At 41.7% G+C, this 15,165-nt stretch overlaps 1 non-coding gene across 1 annotated transcript; it reads left to right on the top strand.

Annotated features, from left to right (window-relative positions):
- The first annotated feature begins 14,828 nt into the window (after positions 1-14,828).
- On the top strand, positions 14,829-14,936 carry LOC112745864 (small nucleolar RNA R71). The gene has a single exon (XR_003173772.1). It is a non-coding gene; the product is annotated as a small nucleolar RNA R71 (small nucleolar RNA).
- The last annotated feature ends 229 nt before the right edge of the window (positions 14,937-15,165 follow it).

Raw genomic sequence — 15,165 nt, forward strand, 5'->3', positions numbered from 1 at the left:
GTTAGTGTTTTTGAATCCACGCGAACGTGTGGAGCATGCGATCGCGTGATTTGGGCGAAAAGTGTGTTGACGCGATCGCGTGAGGGTGGGATAATGAAAGTGACACGTACGCGTGGGGCACGCGAACGCGTCGCTCAGAATTGTGCGAAATACACGATTCCAGCGTCGTTTTGGCGCAACTCTCTGTTTCCATGAAGGGCTCCATAAAATCCGCGTGACGCGTACGCGTCGCTCACGCTTTCGCGTGGGATGTGCGTAGTGCAAGTGACGCGTTCGCGTCAAGGACGCGAACGCATGGGCCAAATTGTGCTAAAGGCACACCAGCCGCACGATTCTAGCCCAACTTTCTGGATGTTGGATTTTTACGCCAATTTCCATTCGACGCCCACGCGTGGCCTACGTGCTCGCGTGGGGTGATTTTTTTTATACAATTATGCAGTATGCAATATGCAGTGCTAATGTAGATGCTATGAATAATTCCAGGTTCAATGAAAATAAAATAAAATAAAAACAAACACGAAATAAAATTGAAGAAGGAACGATCATACCATGGTGGGTTGTCTCCCACCTAGCACTTTTAGTTATAGTCCTTAAGTTGGACATTTAATGAGCTTCCTGCTATGGTGGTTTGTGCTTGAATTCATCCAAAAAGCTCCACCACTGTTTGGAATGCCAATAGCCTCCGGGGTCCCAAACTAGGCATGTAAAGCCCTCGAGCAGCTTCAAATAGATTCTCAGGCTTCCGGGGTGTTGAATGTCAGAACAGATTCCAGGATCCCAAACTTTGCTTTTATATCCACCTTTGTCTTGATCTATATTTTTCCAGCCGGGCGGTTTGGAAATTGTATTCTCACCAAGATGACCAAACGTCTTCCAAGACCCATTCAATTGAACTTGATACCAATCCTTGCACTTCAGATTGAAGTGTGGAACCTTATTGAATCTTGCACACCAGCTCTGAGTACGAGCCATTTTCCTCTTACTCTTAAAGCCGCAAAGAGCTTTAAGCTGACCATCTGTTTCAAGCAAACCATATTCAAGTGAAAAAGTAAAGATAAAAGCTAAAGGTTTTACCCACTTGAAATTTGTATTGGGTGGTAATGGCCTTGGGATAGGTGTTTCCAGTAGTTCTGCAAGCTCTACTCTCTTGTGTTCTTCTGTGAATTCCTCCACTTCCTTGCAAACTTCTTCAAATTCAACCATGTCTTGATCAAAGTCCTCGATTTCTTCCTCATCATCACTCAAGTCATAATTTGGAGGTTGAGAAAAATTTACCTCCACATCACCTTCGTATTCACTTGGGTAAGATTCTTCAGGCTCAAGGAGTTCAGTTGCGGATGCAAGTTCATTACTAGGAGAGCTTGATTTATGATCATCAATGCTAAGGGAATCAGCTTCTTGGTCTGTTCCGCCCAATTCTTCACAAGGTATATGCCTTGGAGGTTGTGCACTATCCTCCTTAGCATCAATTTCAAGCTTCTCGGCGGAATCCTTTACAGTTCTCGATTCCCATGGAGGTTCAGCGTCTCCTAAATCTTCAACCACTTCTTCCTCTGCAACTATTATGGCTTCCTCCACTTGTTCCAATACAAAGCCATGTTCCTCATTGTCCACCGAAGTTTCTAGTGTCTCCTTCATGCTATGCTCTTCTTTTGATTCTCCACATGCAGCCATGGGAGTAATTTGAGTGCTCAGATGTTGGGAAGCTAATTTATTTACTACCTCGGTTAAGGCAGTCGCGACTTCCAGTACATCCCTTTGCATCTTCGCTTGTCCTTGAAGAAGGACACGAAGGGTGTTATCCATTGGAGATTGGGGTGGATATGAGTGTTCATTGGTTGGGAGAGAGGGCTCATAATACGGTGGTGGTTCTTCTTGAGAAGGATATGGATATGGTGAATATGGATGTGGTGGTTCTGAGGAGTAATTGGATTGGAGTCGGGGTGGATATGGGTTAGGGTCGTCTAGAGGTGTTTGGTTGTAGGGGGCTTGTGAGTATGATGGTTTAAAGCTGTGTTGAGGAGATGGTTCATAGGCGTATGGTGGGGCTTGTCGGTAATAATGCTTTTATCTGCTAACACAAAATGAGCTGCCGACCTTTTTAAGGGAGGAAGCCTCAAAACATCATATATAGACAAAGGCATTATACTGACACATGCTCCTAAATCACACATGCAATCATAAATTACTACACCACCAATAGTACAACTAACTATGCAAGGACCTGGATCACTATATTTTTCAGGTAATCCTCCCATTAAAGCAGATATAGAACTACCTAAAGGAATAGTTTCTAATTCATTAATTTTGTCTTTATGGATACATAAGTCTTTTAGAAACTTTGCATATTTAGGTACCTGCTGAATAACATCAAAAAGGGGAACAGTTACCTCAACCTTTTTGAATATTTATACCATTTTAGGATCAGGTTCCAGCTGCTTCCTGGGCTTCCTTGCAAGTTGTGGAAATGGAATGGGAGTAGTGTTTTCTGTGGTGCCTGCACCTTTTTGTGCTTCTTCCTGTGGTTGAGCTATCTCTTCTTCAGCTATGTCCTGTATGTCCTCTTCCTCTTCAACATCTTCGATTTCTACCACCTCTTCAGCTGAGGCGTATTCTGGTGAGCTTGGTTCCTCCTGATTCCTCTCCTGGAGTGTGGTTCCGGACCTCAGGGTGATGGCATTAATGCCTCCCTTTGGATTGGGTAATGGTTGAGAGGGGATTCCAGTGGTGCTTGAAGGTTGGTTACTGGAATTTTGTGCTGAACCAAGTTGTGTCATAAGAGCTTGCAGAGTAGAGGTGAAACCATTCAGACTGGTGTTAATACTGTTCACGATGGTATTTTCCATGGCCAGTTGTCTTTTCTCAAAAGCTTGTAATAAATCTTCATTAGAAGATACAGAAGAATGAGTAAATTGAGAGGTTTGCTGCTGATTGTTCGGTGGTCCTTGGTTTTGCCTCAGGTGAGGTGCTCGGTAAGGTTGATTTTGCTGCTTGTTATTGTTATTATTCCACCTCTGATTTCCCTGATTATCTCTGCCTCCCCTATTATTGTTGTCTCTCCAATTCTGGTTTGAATTGTCCTGCCATCCATGGTTATTATTTCCACTTTGATTGTACCCTTGGTTGGGGCGGTCATAGAAGTTGTGAGTGGATGCCACCATGTTGTCTTCTTGTTGGAGCTGCGGGCATTCATCAGTGTAATGGCTGTAATCAGCACAAATTCCGCAAATTCTTTGTGGAACTAGTTGTTGATTTTGCTGCGGTTGAGTTTGCTGAGCTTGTTGACTCAACTGCATTTGCTTTAGCAGGTTGGTCATCTCACAGATGCTTCGATTTAGAACAGCAGTCTCTATGCCAGAAGATACTTCTGCAACGGCTTTTGAACGGCCTGGCTTCTGTCTGTGGTTTCGAGTAGATTCAGCTAAATCGCTGATCAATTGCCAAGCTTCATCAGTGGTCTTGTACTTCTTCATGGACCCATTATTGGCACTTTCCAATGTGGTCTTATCTTGGGGCCACATACCTTGTGTGATATAGCTGAGTAGCATGATCTTGTCAATCATGTGGTAGGGGCATGCTTCCAGAAGATTATTGAAGCGCTCCCAGTATTCAAAGAGAGTCTCATTGTCATCCTGAACAATTGTAGAGATATCCTTCCTCAGTTTATCAGTAACTTCAGATGGAAAGAATTTCTCCAGAAACTCCTTTCTGAGTGTATCCCAGTTGGATACATTTGCTATAGGTTGAGTGTAGTACCACTCTCTTGCTTTTCCCTCAAGAGAGAACGGAAAAACTTTCAGCAGAATTGAAGTTTCATTAGTGCCATCACGCCTGACAGTAGAACAGGCTGCCTGGAAGTCTCTCAAGTGCTTGATAGGCTCTTGAGCAGGTAGGCCATGAAACTTGGGCATCAAATTTAGTAGTGCGGTCTTTATTTCAAAATCCATAGCTACCGCTGGATGATGCGCTTGGAACGGTTGCATTGGAAAATCAGGAGCTCCTTCCTCCTGAATGGTAACTCTTCTAGCTGCCATGTTTTCTGCACGTAAAACAACCGAATCAGTAGAACGGGGGCTGGTTTCTTCCTCAGATTCACTTTCAGATCCGCCCTCAGAGCGGGCTAACCTACGCTGTTCTCGCCTTATTCGTGAAATAGTCCTTTCAATTTCAGGATCGAATATTAGCAAGCGCGGATCAGGAAGTGAACGCGTCATTTGACGGAAGAAACATGCAGCTTATATTAGCAAAATTAAATAAAATGCAAATAAATAAATTCTAATTAATAAAATTAGCACTCTATTGCAACTCCCCGGCAACGGTGCCAAAAATTGATGGGAAGCAGAAGCTGGTGAATTAAAAATTTATTAAAATGGTTACGTTGCAAGTATAGTTCTTAATTCACTGAGAATCTGCTTATCAATTTAGAAATATGTCACAGAGAGTTTAAATTAAAATTACTGGGAGTTTTAAGTCCCAGGTCGTCTCCCAACGAGTTGCAAAAAGTGTGCTGTTTTATTAATCAGATGTTCCAAGAAGTTGAGCTAAGTAAATTGGAATTTAAATTGAGGATTTTTAAATAATATAAATAAAAGCCTTGACTGGGAATTGATTGGTTAGAATCTCTATCATTGATGGTGTGATTGTAAGATTAATTTATAATTAATGGTTGTTCTGTTTGGTTATCCTTTACTAGGTAAGGGAAAGTCAAACAAGTGGGAATGCCAGATCTGTTCACAAGTTGCAACCCACTTAGTTCAAAGGGATTGGCGTCGGTGACAGGATAGCAATCCAACATTTAACCAAATTACAAATTTTCTTTCAATCCTTCCAACTCAAGAGTTCCTTTTAATCAACTCCCCATCAAGTAAGAAAACTACTCACGCATTGTAAATAAAGAATCCATAGCGCATGAAAGGGAATTAAAAGAAGACATGATTATTGGAATTGAAATTGAATTAAAAAGAAATAATCCTTGCATTAAATAATCATAAAAGTATCTGAATAACAAAATTGAACATAACAAAGAACATGGAAGAATAGAACCAAGTTAAAAGAACAAACTAGAATGATGAAGTCTTGATGAGGAAATAACCCTTCTCACTGTTCCAATGCTAAGATCAATTGAAAATTAAAATTCTAAAAACTGGAGAGAAAAACCTAAGAGAGTGAAAAACTAGATCTAAAACTACTAAATGAATGTCTATGTTGTTTCAGCATATTCTCTGACTCTAATCTGTTGTTCCGGGCCAAAAACTGGGCCGAAATAAGGTCCAAAATCGCCCCCAGCAGATTCTGTAGATTATGCAGATCGCACATGTCACGCGATCGCGTCGTCCATGCGGACGCGTCGCTTGCGCTTTTTTCCTCTCCACGCGTTCGCGTCGTCCACGCTACCGCGTCGCTTGCGCTTTCCAATCCGCGCGGCCGCACAAGCCATGCAGCCGCGTCACTGCTATTTGTGCTCCTTCGCGCGGTCGCGTGAGCCATGCGATCGCGTCACTTTTTGCTGGTTATCTCCTCAAATTCTTGTGTTCCTTCCATTTTTGCTAGCTTCCTCTCCAATCTCCATCTCATTCATGCCCTATAAAGCCTGAAACACTTGACACACAGATCACGGCATCGAATAGAATAAAGGAGAATTAAAAATAAATAATTAAAGTCTCTAGGAAGCAATTTTCAAACATGTACTGAATTTAGGAAGGAAATCTAATTGCATGCTAAATTGCTGAATAAGTGGGCAAGGATCATGACAAAACCACACAATTAGACACAATATAAACCATAAAATAGTGGTTTATCAACCTCCCCACACTTAAACATTAGCATGTCCTCATGCTAAATTGAAGGAGACAGGGAAATAATTATGAACATGTAGAAACTCATGAAATGCAATGCAACCCTACATATATAAATAAATGCAACTATATGATTATTGTCCACTTGATCAAAAGTAAATAAGCCCTTCAAAACAGTTTCAAATCAAATTCCACTAATTCTATCATTATACAATAAAACCGATAAAAGTGCAAGAAGATAGCTTATGAAAGCAGGAAACATGAAAATTCAAGCATTGAACCCTCACTGATAATGTATGTACACTCTAATCTCTAGTGTATAGGGTAATCACTCTATTCTTCTCTAGTCATGTTTTCTAACTTTTATTTTTCTCCTAACCAATCAACAACAGTTAATATACCAATGCAAACATCATGAGGTCTTTTCAGGGTTGTAATGGGGTCAAGGTGCAGGTAAGGATATACATATGGCTAAGTGAGCTTTGTAAATTGAATCTTTAATTAACCTAAGCTCTCACCTAATATACATATATTCTATATACTTTTAAATTCATGCTTAGCCACCCATAATTCCCTTTTTCAACCCATACTCATGTTTCAACTTTGCATTTTAATTCTATCATATGTTCATTGATCCTTGAATTCTGAATTTAACGTTGGGGTAATTTTGTCCCCTTATTTATTATTATTTTTTTTATTGAATACATAAAGCTTATCAATGCACATAGATTTTTCATTCTTATATTTTCACATGAGTAGGTATCCAAATTCCCTTTAAATTCTCATGACATATTCCCTCAACAACTTTTGTTCCCACAATTTCCCATGCTTAACTAGCACACACAATTCTATCTTAAGCTAACCAAAGATTCAATTTGGGATATATAATTGTTTTTTCGGCTTAAGGTTAGTAATGTGGTAAGATATCGAACAAATGGGGATTAAAGGCTCAAAGTGGTTAACAAAGGTAATTGAGAAGGGTAGGCTTGATTTGGATAAGTGAGTTTAAACAAGTAATGGCCTCAATCATGTGCAAGCATGTAAATATAATAAATATTGGACATATAAGATAAAACAAAATATAGATTACAATCATAGAGAAGTAAACACACAAGAATAAAATGATTATGGTTAAATAATGTAACCATACATAAAGGCTCAAATCTTTCACAGGTTGTGTGTTCTTTAGCTCAAACATCATGTTCCAAATACAACTCAAGCAGATTTATCATAAAAATTTTGAAAAATTAGTGAAATTTTGTTCCAAAGATAGATTTTAAAAGAAACTTATTGTCTCTTCAATCAAGTAGAACATGCATGCAACTATTCTAACCTATGCAATTTATTCTATTCTATAAAAGAAGGGAAATCTAACTAAAATATCCTAATTATTGGTGCCAAAGAAGAGAATTTACCTCCGGAAGTCAGGTACTGACCGACCTCCCCACACTTAAGACTTTGCACCGTCCTCGGTGCCATCTGTCAGAAACAGGGGTGGGCTGGTAGCAGTATCTCCATAGTCGGGACCATCATGGCTCCCGGTGCTGGTAAAGGAAGTGGAGTCCGGAGTGTCTGAGTCCTTGAATTTGCCCATGATCAGCTCCTTGAGGTATGTGAATCGGCGCTTGTTACGGCGCTCTCTCATCTTAGCTTTCTATTCATGCCGATCCAACTGTTCAAGTATCTGCTGGAGCAATTTCTCAGTGGTGGATGCTTGTGGTGTTGAAGAAGGAATATCTTCAACTGGCTCAGTAGGCTGGCTTGTAGTGGCTGGTGAAAGTCTTAGGTATTTCCCGTTAGGGACATATTGATCATCCCGTGGAAGCATGACTTTGGTGTCCCCAGCTCTGTAGGAGACTCCGGCTGCTGAGACAAGATCTAAGACCAGGGTGAAAAAAGGTAGGTTGCCCGCAATTTGTACGTGTTCCATAGCATTCCGGATATGTCTTGAGAGATTCAGAGGTTGGTCTGTAAGGATGCACCATAGTAGAACAGCCATGTCTGTAGTGAAGGAGGACTCATGAGTGCTCGGAAAGACGTAATGGGACATGATCTGTGCCCATACGCGAGCCTCCAAGGTAAGTGCGGAAGCCAAGATTCCCTTAGGGCGGGTACGGTGGTATCCGTAGATCCAACGGCTGCCAGGTAAAGCGATGACTCCGAGAACGGAGTCCCAGTCAAATTGGTATCTCTGGCGCTGAAGGGTGGCTTTTTGAAAAGCATCCATTCCTGCTGGAATAGGGGGAAGACTCAGAGATTGCTGAATGGCCTCTTCTGTGATGGGGACTTGCTTCTGCCGGACATAAACAGACTGCAGGGTCGGTATGTAGAAGTTGGAGTAGAACTCAACTACCCAAGAGAGATTAACCTGCCTCGGTTGTCTCCATAAGAAACCCCATTGTCTTCGCTCAATTTGCGGCTCAACAAAGTCGACAATATTGGACGGGAGGATAAGAAGGTATTCATTGTTATAGTTCCTTTCTGCTAGGATAGGGAACATCTGCTCACAGTAGCGATTGGGAAATCGCGCAGTGTCCTTTGCTGGAAAGGCTTTCTCCTTGTCGTCAACCTTTATTATCCTGTTAACTCTTTTTGTTGAGGGCTTGACTGCGGTTGAAGAAGGCTCTGCCACTAATGCTCTTTTAGTTCCTCTTCTTGCTGGTGGTTTGGAAGTAGCTTTCTCTTTTCCTTTCTTGGTGGCCATCCTGAAAGAAGGGAAGAGAAACGAAATTAAATTCAAAGAGATAAAGCAAGGAAGAGGGTATTGTAAGTGATAGTCAATGCACAATAAAGATAAATGGCATTAACACATGGTCCGGATTACATGTGAAAAGCTCATCAATGGAAATATAGCAAGTGCATGTAGGACAATGGAATGCAAGAGGTTTATTGGCATGCAGGCAAAGGCATGAGTAGCATATATCAAACATTCAATGTCCAGTTTAGATGACCATTTGTAACAAACTATCACGTTTGTATTGACAATTAAATCTAATTAATAAAATAATAAGGGAAAGTTGTGAAAAGCAAGCATTGAATAGTATAGCAACATAGAGAAGTGCATAATGCCACATGAGCTTTTTCACAAACATATAGCATGCATGGTGAATAGGGTATAGAAAATATGAAGATAAACATGCAAGCAATCCCTTAAATAGGAGAAAAATAATTGTCAAACAATTTGCAATAATCCACAAGCATATAATGGGGGATGATGACTCAAAAAGGTTTCTAACACCATGTAAAAGGGAAAGAAGAAGAAGAAGAATAAAAGTTTGAAAAGAAAAAAGAAAAGAAAAAGAAAATAATAATATATATACATAATAGAATAAGAATGATAGAAAAGAGAAGAAGGAAGAAGAAGGTAAAACCTTGTTAATGGAGGAGGGAGAGAGAGAGTGAGAGGTGAGATAGAAAGGGGAAGGGGGGAAAGAAGAAAGAAGGAGGGAAAAGAAAAATTAGGATTTGGAGGAAAGAAAGATAAGATAATTTGGCAATTGGGGTTTAGTTGTGCGGCGCATGCGACGCGGCCGCCTGGGGCACGCGTTCGCGTGGGGATGCGTTAGAGAAGGGGACGCGATCGCGTCGGTCATGCGGTCGCGTGACCTGTGTTGCACTGCTGGCGCGAGTGCAGCCTCACTCCAGCACAACTCTCTGTTCGATTCGTTTTAATAGCCAAAATTGGGTGACGCGATCGCGTGGGTCATGCGATCGCGTGAGTGTGCGTCAGAAAGTAATTGACGCGGCCGCGTCGGCGACGCGGTCACGTGACAAGGATTGTGCTTCCAGCACCAATCCAGCACCACTCTCGCACAATATAGCATTGTGCAGCCCTTTTACGTCGAAAATGCAGGGCACGCGGCCACCCCACGCGGCCGCGTGGGGCACGCAGTCGCGTGGGTCAATTTGTGCCATTGGCATGACTCCAGCGCTCCTCCTGCGTAACTTTCTGTTCATTTTTATTTTTCTTTACTCCCCCCTGCCACGCGGACGCGTCGCTGGTGCGATCGCGTCGCGCGGCAAAATTTTTTTTTTTTAAAGATAAAGATATGTAATTGAAAGAGCACGAGAGCACTAATAAAGAGAAGAGTTATTAAAGAAGAAAAACTAAGAGTGAAGAAAAGAACGATCATACCGCGGTGGGTTGTCTCCCACCAAGCACTTTGCTTTTACGTCCGTAAGTTGGATGCTCCAATAGCTCAATCTGCTGCGATGTGGGGATCTTCCAGGCGGAAGATCTCAAGCTCTTTATTTTTCTGCACCTTCTCACCATGGTATAGCTTCAGGCGCTGTCCATTAACCTTAATAAGTTCAGAGCTTGAAGGATGGCTTAGGTGATAGACTCCGTACGGTTCAGCCTTCTCTACTCTGTATGGACCTTCCCATTTTGATCTCAACTTACCGGGCATGAGCCTCAGTCGAGATTTGTAAAGGAGAACAAAATCTCCAGGTTGGAACTCTCGCTTCTTGATGTTTTGATCATGCACAGCTTTCATCTTTTCCTTGTATATTCTGGAGTTCTCATAAGCTTCTAGGCGAAGGTTCTCCAGTTCCTGCAGTTGCAACTTTCTTTCAGTTCCAGCATTCTCAATTCCCATGTTGCACTCCTTAACTGCCCAGAAGGCTCTGTGTTCTATTTCAACTGGGAGGTGGCAAGCTTTTCCATAAACCAAGCGGAAGGGACTCATCCCAATGGGTGTCTTGTATGCTGTTCTGTATGCCCACAGTGCATCTTGTAGTCTGGTGCTCCAGTCTTTTCTATGAGGCTTTACTATCTTTTGCAAGATACGCTTAATTTCTCTGTTTGACACCTCGGCTTGCCCATTAGTTTGGGGATGGTAAGCTGTTGCAACTTTATGGATTATCCCATGCTTCTTCATCAAGCCTATTAGTCTCCTGTTACAAAAATGGGTGCCTTGATCGCTCACGATCGCTCGTGGTGATCCAAAGCGGCATATAATATGGTTTCTCACAAAGAAAACAACAGTGTTAGCATCATCAGTGCGGGTAGGAATTGCTTCCACCCATTTGGAAATATAATCCACAGCTAACAATATATAAAAATATCCACTAGAATTTGGAAATGGACCCATGAAGTCAATGCTCCACACATCAAAAATCTCACAGAAAAGCATATATTGTTGAGGCATCTCATCCCTCCTGGATATGTTACCAAATTTCTGGCATGGGTGACAAGATTTACAAAACTCAGCGGCATCTCTAAAAAGAGTAGGCCACCAGAATCCGCAGTCTAAGATCTTTCTAGCTGTTCTTTGAGGGCCAAAGTGTCCTCCACTCTCAGATGAGTGGCAGGCCTCTAAAATGGAATGGAATTCTGATTGAGGTACACAACGTCTAATTATCTGGTCAGTGCCACATCTCCATAAATATGGGTCATCCCATATATAATATTTAGACTCGCTTTTCAGCTTGTCTCTTTGATGTTTAGAAAAATGTGGAGGAAATGTACGGCTAACTAAATAATTAGCAACAGGTGCATACCAAGGGACTACCTCGGATACTGCTTGCAGGTTGTCAAAAGGAAAATTATCATCTATAGGAGTAGAGTCATCCTTAATATGTTCAAGGTGACTCAAGTGGTCTGCTACTAAATTTTGATTACCACTCCTATCCTTTATTTCTAAATCAAATTCTTGTAACAGCAGTATCCAACGTATAAGTCTTGGTTTGGATTCCTTTTTAGCTAATAAATACTTTAGAGCTGCATGGTCCGAATACACTACTACTCTAGTACCAAGTAAATAAGCTCGGAATTTATCCAGAGCGAAAACAATAGCAAGTAGCTCTTTCTCAGTAGTAGTATAATTGGACTAGGCAGTGTCTAAAGTCTTAGACGCATAGGCAATAACAAAAAGGTCCTTACCTTCTCGCTGAGCCAGCGCTGCTCCTACTGCATGGTTGGAAGCATCGCACATGATTTCAAACGGCTGGCTCCAGTCGGGTCCTCTCACAATTGGGGCTTGAGTTAGAGCAGTCTTCAGCTTATCAAATGCTTGTTTGCAATCTTCACTGAACTCGAACTCAATGTCCTTCTGCAGTAATCTGGATAAGGGAAGTGCCACCTTACTAAAGTCCTTAATAAATCTCCTGTAGAAACCTGCATGGCCAAGGAACGAACGAACTTCCCTCACAGAAGAGGGGTAAGGTAAACTAGAAATAACATTCACCTTTGCTGGGTCTACAGAAATGCCATTATTAGATACCACATGTCCTAATACAATTTCTTGCTTTACCATAAAGTGGCATTTTTTGAAATTCAATACAAGGTTTGTATTAACACATCTATCTAATACTCTAGATAATCCATCTAAGCAAAGGTTAAAAGAATCACCATAAACGCTAAAATCGTCCATAAAAACTTCCATACAGTCCTCATTAAGATCAGAGAAAAGGCTCATCATGCACCTTTGGAAGGTGGCTGGTGCATTGCACAAGCCAAAGGGCATTCTCTTATAAGCATAAGTCCCAAAAGGACATGTAAAAGTAGTCTTTTCTTGATCCTCAAGAGCTATATGAATCTGGAAATAACCTGTGTAACCATCTAGAAAGCAATAATGTGATTTACCTGACAGGCGATCCAGCATTTGATCAATGAATGGAAGTGGGTAGTGATCCTTACGGGTAGCTTGGTTGAGACGCCTGTAATCAATGCAGACTCTCCAAGCATTCTGAACTCTAGTTGCTATGAGCTCTCCATGCTCATTCTTCACGGTAGTGACTCCGGACTTCTTGGGCACCACTTGTACTGGGCTTACCCATTCACTGTCTGAAATGGGATATATGATACCGGCCTCCAATAGTCTGGTCACTTCCTTTTTGACAACTTCCAAGATGGTGGGATTTAATCTTCTCTGGGTTGACGGAAAGGTCTTGCTCCTTCTTCTAAAAATATTCTGTGCTCGCATACTTGAGGGTTGATTCCCACTATGTCTGCCAAACTCCACCCAATTGCCTTCTTATGCTTCCTCAGTACATCAAGTAACTGCTCTTCTTGTTGAGAAGTCAGTTCCCTTGCAATAATAACCGGAAGCTTCTGTTCATCCTCAAGATAAGCATATTTGAGATGTGGAGGGAGAGGTTTCAATTCTAACTTTTGATCATGGGCAGGCTCTGGATTATCTGGGACTTGCGAAAATGGCGAAGTGTCCTCATTGTTAGTTAAGAGGGTCCCCACACTTGGATCTTGTCCAGTGTGCCTCTCTTCAAACTCTTCTTTTTGAACTTCAGCCACACTCTCGTCTATGACATCACACTGGAAGATAAAACGATCTTCTGGGGGTTGTCAATGACTCCATTCAGATTGAAGATCACTATGCGGCCATCTATTTCAAAGGAGTATGTTCCTGAAAAAGCATCCAATTTGAATTTTGATGTCTTCAGGAATGGTCTTCCAAGTAGGATTGATGATGGCTTATCTGAATCATTATGGGGCATCTCCAAGATATAAAAATCAGTGGAAAATGTGAGCCCTTTAATGTTCACTAAAACATCTTCAGCAACTCCAGCCACTATAATAATGCTTTTATCTGCTAACAAAAAACGAGCTGCCGACCTTTTTAAGGGAGGAAGCCTCAAAACATCATATATAGACAAAGGCATTATACTGACACATGCTCCTAAATCACACATGCAATCATAAATTACTACACCACCAATAGTACAACTAACTATGCAAGGACCTGGATCACTACATTTTTCAGGTAATCCTCCCATTAAAGCAGATATAGAACTACCTAAAGGAATAGTTTTTAATTCATTAATTTTGTCTTTATGGATACATAAGTCTTTTAGAAACTTTGCATATTTAGGTACCTGCTGAATAACATCAAAAAGGGGAACATTTACCTCAACCTTTTTGAATATTTCTACCATTTTAGGATCAGGTTCCAGGTGCTTCCTGGGCTTCCTTGCAAGTTGTGAAAATGGAATGGGAGTAGTGTTTTCTGTGGTGCCTGTGCCTTTTTGTGCTTCTTCCTGTGGTTGAGCTATCTCTTCTTCAGCTCTGTCCTGTATGTCCTCTTCCTCTTCAACATCTTTGATTTCTACCACCTCTTCAGCTGAGGCATATTCTGGTGAGCTTGGTTCCTCCTGATTCCTCTCCTGGAGTGTGGTTCCGGACCTCAGGGTGATGGCATTAATGCCTCCCTTTGGATTGGGTAATGGTTAAGAGGGGATTCCAGTGGTGCTTGAAGGTTGGTTACTGGAATTTTGTGCTGAACCAAGTTGTGTCATAAGAGCTTGCAGAGTAGAGGTGAAACCATTCAGACTGGCGTTAATACTGTTCACGATGGTATTTTCCATGGCCAGTTGTCTTTTCTCAAAAGCTTGTAATAAATCTTCGTTAGAAGATACAGAAGAATGAGTAAATTGAGAGGTTTTCTGCTGATTGTTCGGTGGTCCTTGGTTTTGCCTCAGGTGAGGTGCTCGGTAAGGTTGATTTTGCTGCTTGTTGTTGTTATTATTCCACCTCTGATTTCCCTGATTATCTCTGCCTCCCCTATTATTGTTGTCCCTCCAATTCTGGTTTGAATTGTCCTGCCATCCATGGTTATTATTTCCACTTTGATTGTACCCTTGGTTGGGGCGGTCATAGAAGTTGAGAGTGGATGCTACCATGTTGTCTTCTTGTTGGAGCTGCGGGCATTCATCAGTGTAATGGCTGTAATCAGCACAAATTCTGCAAATTCTTTGTGGAACTAGTTGTTGGTTTTGCTGCGGTTGAGTTTGCTGAGCTTGTTGACTCAACTGCATTTGCTTTAGCAGGATGGTCATCTCACAGATGCTTCGATTTAGAGCAGCAGTCTCTATGCAAGAAGATACTTCTGCAATGGCTTTTGAACGGCCTAGCTTCTGTCTGTGGTTCCGAGTAGATTCAGCTAAATCGCTGATCAATTGCCAAGCTTCATCAGTGGTCTTGTACTTCTTCATGGACCCATTGCTGGCACTTTCCAATGTGGCCTTATCTTGGGGCCACATACCTTGTGTGATATAGGTGAGTAGCATGATCTTGTCAATCATGTGGTGGGGGCATGCTTCCAGAAGATTATTGAAGCGCTCCCAGTATTCAAAGAGAGTCTCATTGTCATCCTGAACAATTGTAGAGATATCCTTCCTCAGTTTATCAGTAACTTCAGATGGAAAGAATTTCTCCAGAAACTCCTTTCTGAGTGTATCCCAGTTGGATACATTTGCTATAGGTTGAGTGTAGTACCACTCTCTTGCTTTTCCCTCAAGAGAGAACGGAAAAGCTTTCAGCAGAATTGAAGTTTCATCAGTGCCATCACGCCTGACAGTAGAACAGGCTGCCTGGAAGTCTCTCAAGTGCTTGATAGGCTCTTGAGCAGGTAGG

The sequence above is a fragment of the Arachis hypogaea genome, chromosome 14 (genome assembly GCF_003086295.3).
Source record: "Arachis hypogaea cultivar Tifrunner chromosome 14, arahy.Tifrunner.gnm2.J5K5, whole genome shotgun sequence".
Classification (NCBI taxonomy): Eukaryota; Viridiplantae; Streptophyta; class Magnoliopsida; order Fabales; family Fabaceae; genus Arachis; species Arachis hypogaea.